Source organism: Hylobates moloch, unplaced genomic scaffold (assembly GCF_009828535.3).
Source record: "Hylobates moloch isolate HMO894 unplaced genomic scaffold, HMol_V3 SCAFFOLD_7, whole genome shotgun sequence".
Classification (NCBI taxonomy): Eukaryota; Metazoa; Chordata; class Mammalia; order Primates; family Hylobatidae; genus Hylobates; species Hylobates moloch.
In genome coordinates this window covers 73,652,060-73,666,275 of record NW_026652282.1, presented here as the reverse complement: position 1 = coordinate 73,666,275, position 14,216 = coordinate 73,652,060, and the positions used below count along the sequence as shown (strand labels likewise).

Here is a 14,216-nt window from a genome sequence, read left to right as displayed (position 1 = left end):
AAAAAAGAAATTGATTTAACAAAACACATGCAGGACTTGTACATTGAAAAGAACAAAATATTATTAAAAGTAGTTAAGATCTAAATAAATGAAAAGATCTTTCTTGTTTGTGAAGTGAAACAAAATATTGCTACGCTGGCAGTAGTTTTAAAATAAATCTCAAAAATCAGTGCAATTCCTATAAAAATCTCTACAGATTTTTCTGAAATTGACATAAGTATACATTTTATATGAAGATGTAATTGGCCCAGAATAGCCATAACAAATTGAAAAGGAAAACCAATTGTGAGGACTCACACTTTCTGATTTCAAAACATACTACAAACCAGCAGTAAGTCAAGACACTACAGTACTGGCATAAAAATAGACATATAGATCAATTCAACCAGTTAAAAATCTATAAATAAATTCTTCTATTTTTGTTATACTTATTTATTTTTTTAACTTTTTTCTAGCTAGTTTATTGAGGAAACCATAAACTGTTCAATCAATAGTGCTGGTGAGAGGTGACAGCGTGCTGGCAGTCCTCACAGCCCTCTCTCACTCTCGGCACCTCCTTTGCCTGGGCTCCCACTTTGGTGGCCCTTGAGGAGCCCTGCAGCCTGCTGCTGCACTGTGGGAGCCCCTTTCTGGGCTGGCCAAGGCCATAGCCAGCTCCCTCAGCTTGCAGGGAGGTGTGGAGGGAGAGGCGTGGGCGGGAACTGGGGCTGTGCGTGATGCTTGTGGGCCAGCGTGACTTCCGGGTGGGTGTGGGCTTGGTGGACCCCACACTCGGAGCAGCCGGTGGGCCCCACTGGCCCTGGGCAGTGAGGTGCTTAGCACCTGGGCCAGCAGCTGCTGTGCTCAATTTCTCACTGGGCCTTAGGTGCCTTCCCGCGGTGCAGGGCTTGGGACCTGCAGCCTGCCATGCCTCAACCTCCCCCCGGCCTCCGTGGGCTCCTGTGCTGCCCGAGCCTCCCCGACAAGCACCGCCCCCTGCTCCACGGCACCCAGTCCCATCAACCACCCAAGGGCTGAGGAGTGTGGGCACACAGCACGGGACTGGCAGGCAGCTCCACCAGTAGCCCCAGTGCAGGATCCACTGGGTAAAGCCAGCTGGGCTCCTGAGTCTGGTGGGGACTTGGAGAACCTTTATGTCTAGCTAAGGGATTGTAAATACACCAATCGGCACTCTGTCTCTAACTCAAGGTTTGTAAACACACCAATCAGCACCCTGTGTCTAGCTCAGGGTTTGTGAATGCACCAATCGACACTCTGTATCTAGCTACTCTGGTGGGGACTTGGAGAACCTTTGTGTCAACACTCTGTGTCTACCTAATCTAGTGGGGACGTGGATAACCTTTGTGTCTAACTCAGGGATTGTAAATACACCAATCGACACTCTGTATCTAGCTAATCTGGTGGGGACCTGGGGAACCTTTCTTTCTAGCTCAGGGATTGTAAATGCACCAATCAGCGCCCTGTCAAAACAGACCATTTGGCTCTACCAATCAGCAGGATGTGGGTGGGGCCAGATAGAGAATAAAAGCAGGCTGCCTGAGCCAGCAGTGGCAACCCGCTTCGGTCCCCTTCCACACCGTGGAAGCTTTGTTCTTTTGCTCTTTGTAATAAACCTTGCTGCTGCTCACTCTTTGGGTCCACACTGCCTTTATGAGCTGTAACACTCACCGCGAAGGTCTGCAGCTTCACTCCTGAAGCCAGCAAGACCACGAACCCACCGGGAGGAAAGATCAACTCCAGACACGCCACCTTAAGAGCTGTAACATTCACCGCAAAGGTCTGCAGCTTCACTCCTGAGCCAGTGAGACCATAAACCCACCAGAAGGAAGAAACTCTGAACACATCCAAACATCAGAAGGTACAAACTCCAGACATGCCACCTTTAAGAACTGTAACACTCACCGCCAGGGTCCGTGGCTTCATTCTTGAAGTCAGTGAGACCAAGAACCCACAAATTCTGGACACACTGGGACAATTAGATATCCACATACTAAACAGGGTCCACACCCACTACATGCTACATCAGTAACAAAGAATCAGGGAAACAGGATACCACCAAAAGAAAATAAATTTCCAGTAACTGATCTCAAATTAATGGAGATCTATGAATTGTCTGAAATATAATTCATACTAATAAATATGAGGCCAGGTGCAGTGGCTCACATCAATAATCCCAACACTGTGGGAGGCCAAAATAGGAGAATTGTTTGAGGTCACTAGTTTGAGACCAGCCTGGGAAACAAAGTGAGACCTCATTTCTACAAGAAATAAAGAAAAGTAACTGGGTGTAGTGGCATGAACTTTTAAGTCCTAGCTACTCGAGGGGCCAAGATAGGAGAATCACTTGAGCCTAGGAGTTTGAGCCTACATTGAGCTATGATTGCATCACTGCACACCAGCCTGGGTGACTGAGTGAGATCCTGTCTCTAAATAATAGTAGTAATAATAATAATAAATGTCACATGCTACATTAAAAGTATGCAGGATATAAAATGTGGTCATCTTAATAGATGCAGTAAAAGCATTTGACACAATTCCACATCCTGTCATAATAAATATCCTTTGCAATTTATGTATAGAAGAAATGTATTTCAATATAACAAAGGCTGTATATGACAAGCTCACAGCTATCATTATACTCAATGGTTTACTGAAATGCCAGGTGGTTGATCTAGGTCCCATTGCTCACCACACAGAAAGCCAGTCACTGAGGTTAGCATTGCCAGGGAAGAAGGCTTTATTCAGGTGCTGCAGCAGAGGAGATGGGAGATAAGCCTCAAATCCATTCCCTAACCAACTAAAATTGGGGGTTTAAATAATGAGGAAGAAATGTAGCTACGTGAAGGAAAACAAAAATTAAGGAGGGGTAAGGAAGAGGAGTTGGTCAACAGGAAGCAGGTGGTCAGTTAGGAAAACAGAAATTAAAGAGTTTCAGTATTGTGACACTACTTGGGAGGCCTCAGGATCAGTTTTCTGTGAAAGGAACTCATAAGAGAAATGTAAGTTTCAAGTTTTAAGACTAGGATTGGCCAGGTGTGGTGGCTCATGCCTGTAATCCCAGAACTTTGGGAGGTCAAGGCAAGCAGATCACCTGAGGTCAGGAGTTCAAGACCAGCCTGAGAAATATGGAGAAACGCCATCTCTACTAAAAATACAAAATTAGCCAGGCCTGGTGGTGCATGCCTGTAATCCCAGCTACTTGGGAGGCTGAGGCAGGAGAGTTGCGTGAACCCAAGAGGGAGAGATTGCGGTGAGCCGAGATTGCACCATTGCACTCCAACCTGGGCAACAAGAGCTAAACTCAGTCTTGAGAAAAAAAAAAGACTAGGATAGTGATTGTGTTCTGTGTGGGAAATGCATGAAGGGAAAAGAAAATACCTTTAAAGGTAAACAATGCCTTTAAAGGTTTTGTTTAAAAAAAAAATACCTTTAAAGGTAAACAACCTTTATCCTATGTAAATGGCAATGCAGATATAATAAGAAAATAGTATAATAAGCAAATGATATAATAAGTGAATTGCAATGGGAAGGGGAGAAGGAAATGTATATATAGTTACACTCACTAGACTATGGAGGATTCATCACCAGATCAGGAAGCAATAGCCTGGGATCCAGAGTTGGCCACTCGACTGTGGACAGATGAGGAGAGGTCTCATGGAGCTTCTGTATGATCTGGGACCCTAGCCCTTTTGTAGTATTCCTTTCTTGGCCTGAGGCCCAGGAACGAGGGCCCTTGTGACTGAACTCAGGGAACACAGGAAGGTTAGCCTATTCTCTAGATTCTGTTGTTTGCCTTAAGGCAGAAAATGTGCCTTACAAAAACAATCAGTATAGGTTACTAGCTCCTGGGCAGATGCCCAGGGGCTGTTTATTGGTGTGTAACCATTCTTTGTGTTCACGTTCAATTGAGTTCAAAGTTAATATTTAACTTTTCCTCCACAGATGGTCAATTTCTATGTTTATAAAAAAAAAGTAAACATTAATTTCATGGGGAAATTGGGCCAATTTCAAATGGAGAAAAGCTTAAAACCATTATGAAAAACAGTATGGAGTTTCCTAAAAATGTTAAAACTAGAGCTACCACATAATGCACCAACTCTACTTCTGCATATAAGTCCCAAAGAAATAAAATGAAGTTTTCAAAGAGATATTTGCACTCCCATGTTCATTGCAGCATTACTAACAATAGCCAGGTTGTGGAATCAACCTAAATGTCCATCAAGGGATGATAAATAAAGAATAATGTGTCATATATAAAAAATGGAATACTATTCAGACTTTAAAAAAGGAAATCCTCTCATCTGTGACAACATGGATATACCTGGAAGACATGACGTTAAGTGAAATAAGTCAAGCACAGAAAGACAAATAGTGCATGATCTCATTTATATGTGAAATCTAAAATAAACTAATAGAAGCAGAGAGTCAAATGGTGGTTACCATGAGTTAGATGTTGGGAGGGGGTGAGAGTGGGAGATGTTTGTCAAATGATACAAAATTTTAGTTAGCAGGAGAAATAAGTTCAATGTGTTCCACAGAAATGGTGACTACAGTTGAGAGTAGATTTTAAATGGTTGCATCCTCCAAATATGGTAAGTGATATAATGATATGCTAACTAGCTTTATTTAGCCATTCTGCAATGTGAACATATTTCAAAGTATCATGTTTTATGCCATAAATATCTATTGATTTTAATAATTAAATTTTAAAAATAGTAATCTCCCCCTCCCCCCAAAAAAAGAAAAAAAGGCACAAAAAAGTCCTGGGAAGAATGTTTATGAAACACTACTTAAAGACTTTTATTCATAATTTACAAGAAATGTTTACAACTGACTATTAAGAAACGAACAACCTAATCAAAAAATGTGCAAAAGATTCAAATAGACAGTTTACCAAAGTTGATGCACAAATGGCTAATAAACATTAAAAATATCTATATCACAGTTCATTTGGCAATACAGATTAAAACCCAAATGAGATATTATTTCACATTCATTACAATTGCTTTAATCAGTAACAGGGCATAATGCATGCTGGTGAGAGTGTGGAGAAGAAGGTCTTCATATATTATTGACAGGACTGTAAATGTTACAGCCACTCTGCAAACTATTTTGCTTCTCAAGAAATTAAACATAAAACTACCATAATACTCAGCAATTATTTTCCTATCTAGAAAAATAAAGACATATATTTACATAAATACTTGTATATGCATGTCCATAGCAGCATTAATTCATAATTTTTCAAAACTAGAAACAACTCAAATGCTTATCAACCATTGAGCAGACAGCCAAATGACTTATAGTCACACAATTGAATGTTGTTCAGCAGTAAAAACAGAACAAATATTGATGCATGCTACATCACGGAATAATTTTAAAAACATTACACCGAGCAAGAGAAGCCAGATTCGAGAGCTCACATGTTGTAAGATTCCATTTATATGAAATATCTGGGAAAGACATTTACAAAAACAGATTAGTGTTTGCCTGTGTGTGGGGATAGGAGTAGGGATTAATTGAAAATGAACAAGAGAAATCTTATTCAGTGGATAAAAATGTTCTAAACAGATTTATGATGGTGGTTTTATGACTCAGTAAAGCGGCTAAAATCTTTCAAATGCATATTGGAAACTAATGAATTTTATAATTTCTAAAATGAAGCTCAATAAAACTGTTAAAATGAAATTAAACCTCATGCAATGAGTGTACATTTGTCCAATTTTGCTTTGTACATTTTGTGGCTATATTATGTGTTATATATAAATACCTTCTTGGGGCCTAACCCTTCTTCCGTGACAAAATCTTTCTCTTTCTCTAGTAATGTTGCTTCTATAAAGTGTACTTTTACTAAAATTGCTATAATAATAATTTCATAGTATGATTTTTTGTCCTTTTGCTTTCAAAATTTGTTTCTCCATATTTAAAGTGAGCCTGTTGTGTGCAGCATATAGTTGGATATTTTAAAAAATACAACATGATATTATTTGCCTTTAATTGAATTTGTTAGACCATTTATTATGTATCATAACTACTGATATACTTGGTGTAACATCTACCATCTTACTACTCATTTCCTATTTGTCCTACATGTATTATATTCTCTTTTCCCCCTCTTTTGTTTTATTAATTTCAACTGTTTTATTTTCCAGTTTTTCTTTGTATCAGCTTTCCAATCTTATATTCTTTTTACTATTCTTCTGGTAGTAATTACAATAATTATTGTTATTAATACGACAAAAATATATTAATCTATTTACCAATTTCCAAACAGCAAAAGGACCTTAGAATTCCTTTAATATATCTAATCATCTCTCTCCTTTTGTAAAACTGTAGTCAATATTTAAATTTTTACATATTTTAAATTGTGTATGACAGATTTAATATTTGTTCTCAGATCTGCTGGCTGAGTGTTATACCATCATTGTAGTTCTTTTCTTTTGAAGCTGAGGACTTGTAGTCAATAATGATATTCAAGACCCTTAAGATCCCCAGAATTATTTTTTCCCTCTCTCCACTGGCTTCTGCCCACCTACTGATCCTTGTACTTTTATTGCAGTCATTAGTAGTTGATTAACTCATATTCCAGAATTCCTGGTATTTTACCAGTATTATTAAAGGTGATATGCAAAGTTGCTTTTATTTATTTGTTCTTTGGTTTGGTTTGTTTGTTATATTACTTGCTTAAATTGTTTGTGAGGACTTTAGAGATTTAAAAATCAACAATATTATCATCACTTTGCCGAAACCAGATAGGTTAAAAATGTTTTTTTCACTTTTAATTTTATTTTATTAACCCACATAATCTAAGAGAAAAGCAAAAAAAAGCAATACAAAATATTATATAGCTATATGCCTTTAGTCAAATAAGATTAAGAGGTAGTGTAATGAAGCCAATATCCATTGAAAGATCTTTTTGTTAATGCTTTATTATGTTAGTTTTTGCCACTTAAATTTATTTGTAAAAGTATTATTTCTCTTATGCTCTTGCAAATGCCTAATTGATCATTATATAAAATATATCCAGTAATAATGAATATTTAATGTATCAATATCTAAATTGAATTTGAAGTTTATACTAATATTAGTTCCAACACCTTTGATAAATTCACAGCAGGATAGCTTCCTACAAATTAATTGAGTTCATACTAAGTTAAGAAGATATTTTGCCATAAACCAAGAAGTTGTTGTTGTCTTCAGGTGTAAGAGTCAACTTTCTAAAGAAAAGGTAATAATAAATTGATGGAAATCTCATCATAGTCTTCTAAGTTTACCATCATAAAATTTAAAAGAGACATAGTATTTTCACATTTTATTTAGTAATACACTTAAGTTTATCACCATCAACATGTTCTGAGATTAAAAAACAAAATTTAATGTGTGAGAAGCTACTCCACAGTTATGGATCTATTCAAGAGCTAAGTCAAAATATTTATTTTCTAACTTATAAACTGTCCTATAAATGCATATTTTCTTATGATGTATTTTATAGAAAATGTAGATATGAGGTATCGCCATTAATTTTTATTGGTTAAGCTCTAAACTCCATTGCTATATGCTTGACAAAAACAGTTTGAAACAAGTACTTACCTAGATACAAGAAATAAATAAATCTTGGAATGCATTGCTCTCTATACCCAATATGTTGCAAAAATCTGTGTTTGTCATTTTATACTGATTCTTAATAGATAGCATATGCCTACAAGTTCAGAGCAATGCCATTTTATTCATGTCCCAAGGTACTCAACTGGTTAATTAAAAAACAAATAATTGTCAAAATTGCCAAGTGACATTGATATGGTTTGGATCTGTGTTCTTGCCCAAATCTCATGTCGAATTGTATTTCCAAATATTGGAGGTGGTGCCTAGGGGAAGGTAATTAAATCGTGGAGGCAGATTTCTCCCTTGATTCTGTTCTCGTGAGATCTGGTCATTTGAAAGTGCATAGTTCCTCCCCACTCTCTTCTCCCTTGCTACTGCTCCAGCCACATAAGACATACTTGCTTGCCCTTTGCCTTCTGTGATGACTGTAAAGGCCTCTCCAGAAGCCAAACGAATGCCAGCATCATGCTTCCTATACAGCCTGCAGAAACTTTAGCCAACTAAACCTCTTTTCTTTATAAATTACCAGGGTTCAGATATTTTTTTATAACAGTACAAGAATGGACTGATAGAAAATTGATACCAAGGAGTGAGGCATTTCTAAAAAGATACCTGAACATATGAAAGCAATTTTGAAACTGGGTAATGGGAAGAGGTTGGAAGAGTTTGGAGGGCTCAGATGAAGACAGGATCGCTTCTCGGCCTTTTGGCTAAGATCAAGTGTAGTATCTGTTCTTATCAGATGAAGACAGGAAAATAGGGGAAATTGTGGAACTTCCTAGAGACTGGTTGAATGATCAAGACCAAAATGCTTGTAGTGATATAAATGGTGAAGGCCTGGCAGAGGAGGTTACAGATGGAGATGAGGAACTTATTGGAAACTAATGCAGAGTTCACTTTTGTTATGCTTTAGAAAAGAGCTTGGTTAAATTGTGTGCCTGCCCTAGGGATTTGTGGAACTTTGAAGTTTAGAGAGCTGATTTAGGGTATATGGCAGAAGAAATTTCTAAGCGTCAAAGCAAGATGTGACCTGGCTGCTTCTAACACCCTATGCACATAAGCATGAGCAAAGAAATGTTCTGAAACTGAAACTTATATTTAAAAGGGAAGCAGAGTGTAAAAATTTGGAAAATTTGTAACCTAGCTATGTAGTAGAAAAGAAAAGCCCATTTTCAGGGGAGAAATTCATGCAGAAATATGCATAACTAAAAACAAAAAAAAGGGCAAGTGCTAATATCCAAGACAATGGGAAGAAGGCCTTCAAGGCATTTCAGAGACCTTGCCAGCAGCCCCTCCCAGCACAGGCCCAGAGGTCTAGGAGGGAAGAATGGTTTCATGAACCAGGCCCAAGGCCCCACTGCAATGCACATACTCGGGCCACTGTTCACTACATTGCAGCTCCTCCAGCTCCAGCAATAGGTAAAAGGCACCCAAGTAGAGCTCAGGTTTCTGCTTCAGAGGGTGCAAGCCCTAAGCCTTGGCAGCTTTCAGGTGGTGTTAAGCCTGTGGGTGCACCAAATGCAGGAGGTGAGATTTAGGAGCCTCTGCCTAGATTTCAGATGATATATAGAAAAGCCTGGATGTCTAGGAGGAAGCCTGCTGCAGGGGCAGAGTCCTAATGGAGAACCTCTACTAGGGCAGTGCAGAAGAAAAATGTGAGGTTGGAGTCCCCACACAGAGTCTTCACTGGGGCACTGCTTAGTGGAAGTGCAAGAGGAAGGCCTCCATCCTCCAGACCCCAGAATGATAGATCTACCAGCAGCTTTCACTGTGTGTCTGGAAAAGCCACAGGCACTCAATGCCAGCCCATGAGAGCAGCTATGTGGGCTGAACCCTGCAAAGTGACAGGGGCAGAGCTCCCCAAGCCTTTGGGAGCCCATCCCTTGCACCGAGTTGCCCTGGATGTGGGACATGGAGTCAAAGGGGATTCTTTTGGAGCTTGAAGATTCAATGACTGTCCTGCTGGGCTTTGGACATGCATGGGGCCTGTAATCCCTCTTTTTGTCTGATTTCTCCATTTTGGAATGGGAATGTTTACCCAATGTCTGTACTAACATTGTATCTTGGAAGTGACTAAATTATTTTTTATTTTATATGCTCACAGGTGGAAGATACTTGCCTTATCTCAGATGAGACTTTGGACTTTGCACTTTTGAGTTAAATATGACTATATTTTAGCTTACTCTAATAAATTAGGGGACAAGTTAGCCAGAGAGGATCACCAGCAGAGATGCAAGACAACAATACTCAAGGAACTATTTTAGAAAAAATATATATATCAATGAAGACTACAAATTACTGCCCTGCAACAGGGAGGAACACTTTTATGAACTTGAGGAGATTTACCACTATGAGAGAATACACAAGAAAAATGCACATAAGACTGGAGGCGGTGTCTCATACCTGTAATCCCAGCACTTTGGGAGGCCAAGGTAGGCAGATCACCTGAGATTAGGAGGTTGAGACCAGCCTGACCAACATGGAGAAACCCCATCTCTACTAAAAAAGTACAAAACTAGTCGGGCGTGGTGGCACATGCCTGTAATCCCAGCTACTCGGGAGGCTGAGGCAGAAGAATCACTTGAACCTAGAAGGTGGAGGTTGCAGTGAGCCGAGATTGTGCCATTGCACTCCAGCCTGGGCAACAAGAGTGAAACTCCATTTCAAAAAAAAGAAAATGGAAATAAACTTCTGGGCACAGTGGCTCATGTCTGTAATCCCAGTGCTTTGAGAGGCAAGGCAGGTTAATTGCTTGAGTCCAGGAGTCCATGGCCAGCTTTAACAATATAGTAAAACCTTGTCTCTACAAAAAGACTACAAAAATTATCCAGGTGTGGTGGGTTGTGCATGCCTGTAGTCCCAGCTACCTGGGAGGCTGAGGTGGGAGGATTGCTTGGGGAGGTGGAGGTAGCAGTGAGCCAAGACCATGCCACTGTAGTCCAGCCTAGGCAAAAGAGTGAAGCCCTGTCTCAAAAAAAGAAGAAAGAAAATGCAAATAACCTTCTATAAAAGGAATGAAAGTATGTGTTTGATTTGCAAAAAGTTATAAAATGTGAATATCATATTTTGTGATAACCCAGGGGTCAAAACATACGTATAAAAATAATGTTAACTTTTATAGAATGATTAAATTTAACACCAACAAATGTAGGAATGAAAAGGTGAATCCAGAGGGTAACTCATTCCATTAAAATCATACATGGGGTGAAGTTCATTTAGATAGGAAATTACAAAAGAAGAAATTTCAGCTTCCACATTAAGGTGTTATGTGTTTTACATTTGAAATATGTATTATTTAATAATTAGTTTAATATATAGTTAACCTTATTGTAAATGTTCTGTATACCAATCCTAAATTACAAATAATTACAACAGCACTGGATGTTGGAAGTTAATATGTTGGCAAAAATACCACTCCGCAAGATGCAATGTCTGGAGAATTCATAAAAATACATGCAAGCATGGCTCAAATGTAACCAAATTCTAAATTGTGAAGTGCATACTAAGCATCAAGATGTTCATAAATGAGAGCCATACAATCATGAAATGCCCAAGCAACACTTTCTCTACCCTTTGTAAAATTTCATGTTTGAGACAGCTTGTTTGTTCTTTTTTTCTTTTGTCCATTTCTACTTTGCAATGCCCCAACTTCTAATTCTTATAGGTTTCACAATGAATGCTCAACTATGTTTTTAAGATGTTTTCTAGGTGCAAAAATGATTCACTTATATATTTTGAGCAAACAGAATATAAAATAAAGCAACAAATATCTACACAAAGATGTAATTGCAGATATGCGTAGACACACTAATGAATGGTACACATTGATTTTATGAAGTATTGACTTTGATCAATAAAAGATGCCAGCATTACTTGTGTCTTCTCTCTTTTTTTGCTGAAATAGATAGATAAATACATGTGTGGATCATTGGATAGCTTACAAAAATTACAATATATAATAAATATATTAAAATATTAGAATTTAAATTTATTAGATGAAGGTTGATTTATTTCAAAAATGTTGATAGCAAATATAATCTATGTTACAATTATAAATTTGAATGCCTAATTATAATTATATAAAAATTTAAATTTCAGATTACTTTTTTTACAGAAAAATTATAAAAATAATATTTCTAAGGTTATCTTAGAATAGTATGTGATATAGATTAAACTCAAACAGCCTACCCACAAACCACAAATTTTATATATATACTTAAAGGCTATATACTAATAGTTACCTTTTACCAAGCTTATAGTAAAATACAATAATAAAGGTTATGAAGCACACTTAATAAACACAATACAATACATCTCAAAACTAATAACAAAACTAAATAAATAAGCAACAAATTTGAAAACAATCTCCAAAATTACTTGCTTAAATGCATTACTTTAAAAAATAATCATAACAGTGAATATCAAAACACATAAGACAAAATCAAAATTTTGCCCATAAGGAAATTCACAGATTTATGTATTTTCAGTATGTCAACAAAGTATAAAACTAAATAACAAAATATTAAATTCAAGAGCTCAGATTATAACAGTAAAATACAGTAAAAGGTAATGCGAGAAATGATTAGTATATCTAACAAAATAAGAAAATAGATAACAGTAGAAGCCAAAATGCAGATTATAATAATCCAAAGTATATTATGAAAAAAATCAAATACACAGCTGACATGGTTTGGCTGTCTCCCCACCCAAATCTCATCTTGAATTGTAGTTCCCATAATCCCCAACTGTCATAGGAGCGACCTATGGGAAGGTAATTGAATCATGAGGGTGGTTACCTTCACACTGTTCTTGTGATAGTGAGTGAGTTCACATGAGATCTGATGGTTTTATAAGGGGCTTTTCCACTTTCGCTCAGTATTTCTCCTTCCTGCCTCCATGATTGTAAGTTTCCTGAGGCCTCTCCAGCCCTGAAACTGTGAGTCAATTAAACCTCTTTTGTTTATAAATTACCCAGTCTCAGACACTTTTTATGGCAGTGGGAGAACAACCTAATACAGTAAATTGGTACCGCAGAAAGTGGAGTGCTGCTATAAAAATACCTGAAAATTTGGAAGAGATTTTGAAACTGGGTAACAGGCAGAGGTTGGAATAGTTTTGATACCTTAGAAGACAGAAAAATGTGGGAAAGTTTGGAAGTTCCTAGACACTTGGAGGACTTAGAAGACAGAAAGATGTGGGAAAGTTTGGAAATTCCTGTAGACTTGTTGAGTGGCTTTGACCAAATGATGATACTGATATGGACAATAAAGTCCAGGCTGAGGTGGTCTCAGATGGAGATGAGAAACTTGTTGGGAACTGGAGTAAAGGTCATTCCTGCTACGTAAAGAGACTGGTGGCATTTGGCCCCTGCCTTACAGTCTTATGGAATTTTGACTTTGAGAAAGATGGCTTAGGGTATCTTGTGGAAGAAATTTATAAGCAGGAAAGCATTCAAGAGAAAGTAGAGCATGAAAGTTCAGACAATTTGCAGCCTGACAATGCAATAGAAAAGAAAACCCCATTTCTGAGGAGAAATTCAATCTGGCTGCAAAAACTTGCTTATGTAATGAGAAGCCAAATGTTAATTGCTGAGACAATGGGGAAAATGCTTCTGAGACATGTAAGAGACCTTCATGGCAGCCCCTCCAATCATAGGCCTGGAGGCCTAGAAGGAAAAAATGGTTTCATGGGCTGGGTCCAGGGCCTTGCTGCTTTGTGAAGCTTTGGGACTTGGTGCCCTGCATCTCAGCCATGGCTACAAGGGGCCAAGGTACAGCTCAGGCTGTTGCTTCAGAGGGTGCAAGCCTCAAGCCTTGGTGGTTTACACTTGGTGTTGGGCCTGTGAGTGCACAGAAGACAAGAATTAAGGTTTGGGAACCCCCACCTCGATTTCAGAGAATGTATCGAAATGCCTGGATATCTACGCAGAAGTTTTCTTCAGGAGCAGAGCCCTCATGGAGACCCTCTGCTAGGGTGGTGTGGAAGAAAAATGTAGGGGTTGGAGCCCCGACATAGAGTCCTCACTGGGACACTACCTACTGGAGAAGATGGCCATCGTCCTCTAGATTGCAGAATGGTAGATACACTGACAGCTTGCACTGTGTGCCTGGAAAAGCCAAAGACACTCAATGCCAGCTTGTGAAAGCAGCTGGGAGGGGAGATGTGCCCTGCAAAACCACAGGGGCAGAGCTGCCCAAGGCTGTTGGAGCCAACCTCTTGCCTTAGCGTGACCTGGATGTGAGACATTGAGTCAAAGATCATTTTGGAGTTTTAAGATTTGCCCGTCCCACTGAATTTTGGACTTGCATTGGGGCCTGTAGACCCTTCACTTTGGCCACTTTCTCCCATTTGTAATGGGTATATTTACGCAATTCCTGTATTCTTATTTTATCTAGGAAGTAACTAACATGCTTTTGATTTTACAGGCTCAAAAGCAGAAGTAAATAGTTTTGTCTCACATGAGACTTTGGACTTGGACATTCGGGTTAGTGAACTGTTGGAAAGGCATGATTGTGTTTTGAAATGTGAGGACATAAGACTTGGAAGGAGCCAAGGACAGAATGATATGGTTTGACTGTGTCCCCACTCAAATCTCATCTTGAATTGTAGTTCCC

At 38.5% G+C, this 14,216-nt stretch overlaps 1 non-coding gene across 1 annotated transcript; it reads left to right on the top strand.

The window, feature by feature from the left end:
- The first annotated feature begins 8,292 nt into the window (after positions 1–8,292).
- On the top strand, positions 8,293–8,477 carry LOC116812401 (U2 spliceosomal RNA). The gene has a single exon (XR_004370696.1). It is a non-coding gene; the product is annotated as a U2 spliceosomal RNA (small nuclear RNA).
- The last annotated feature ends 5,739 nt before the right edge of the window (positions 8,478–14,216 follow it).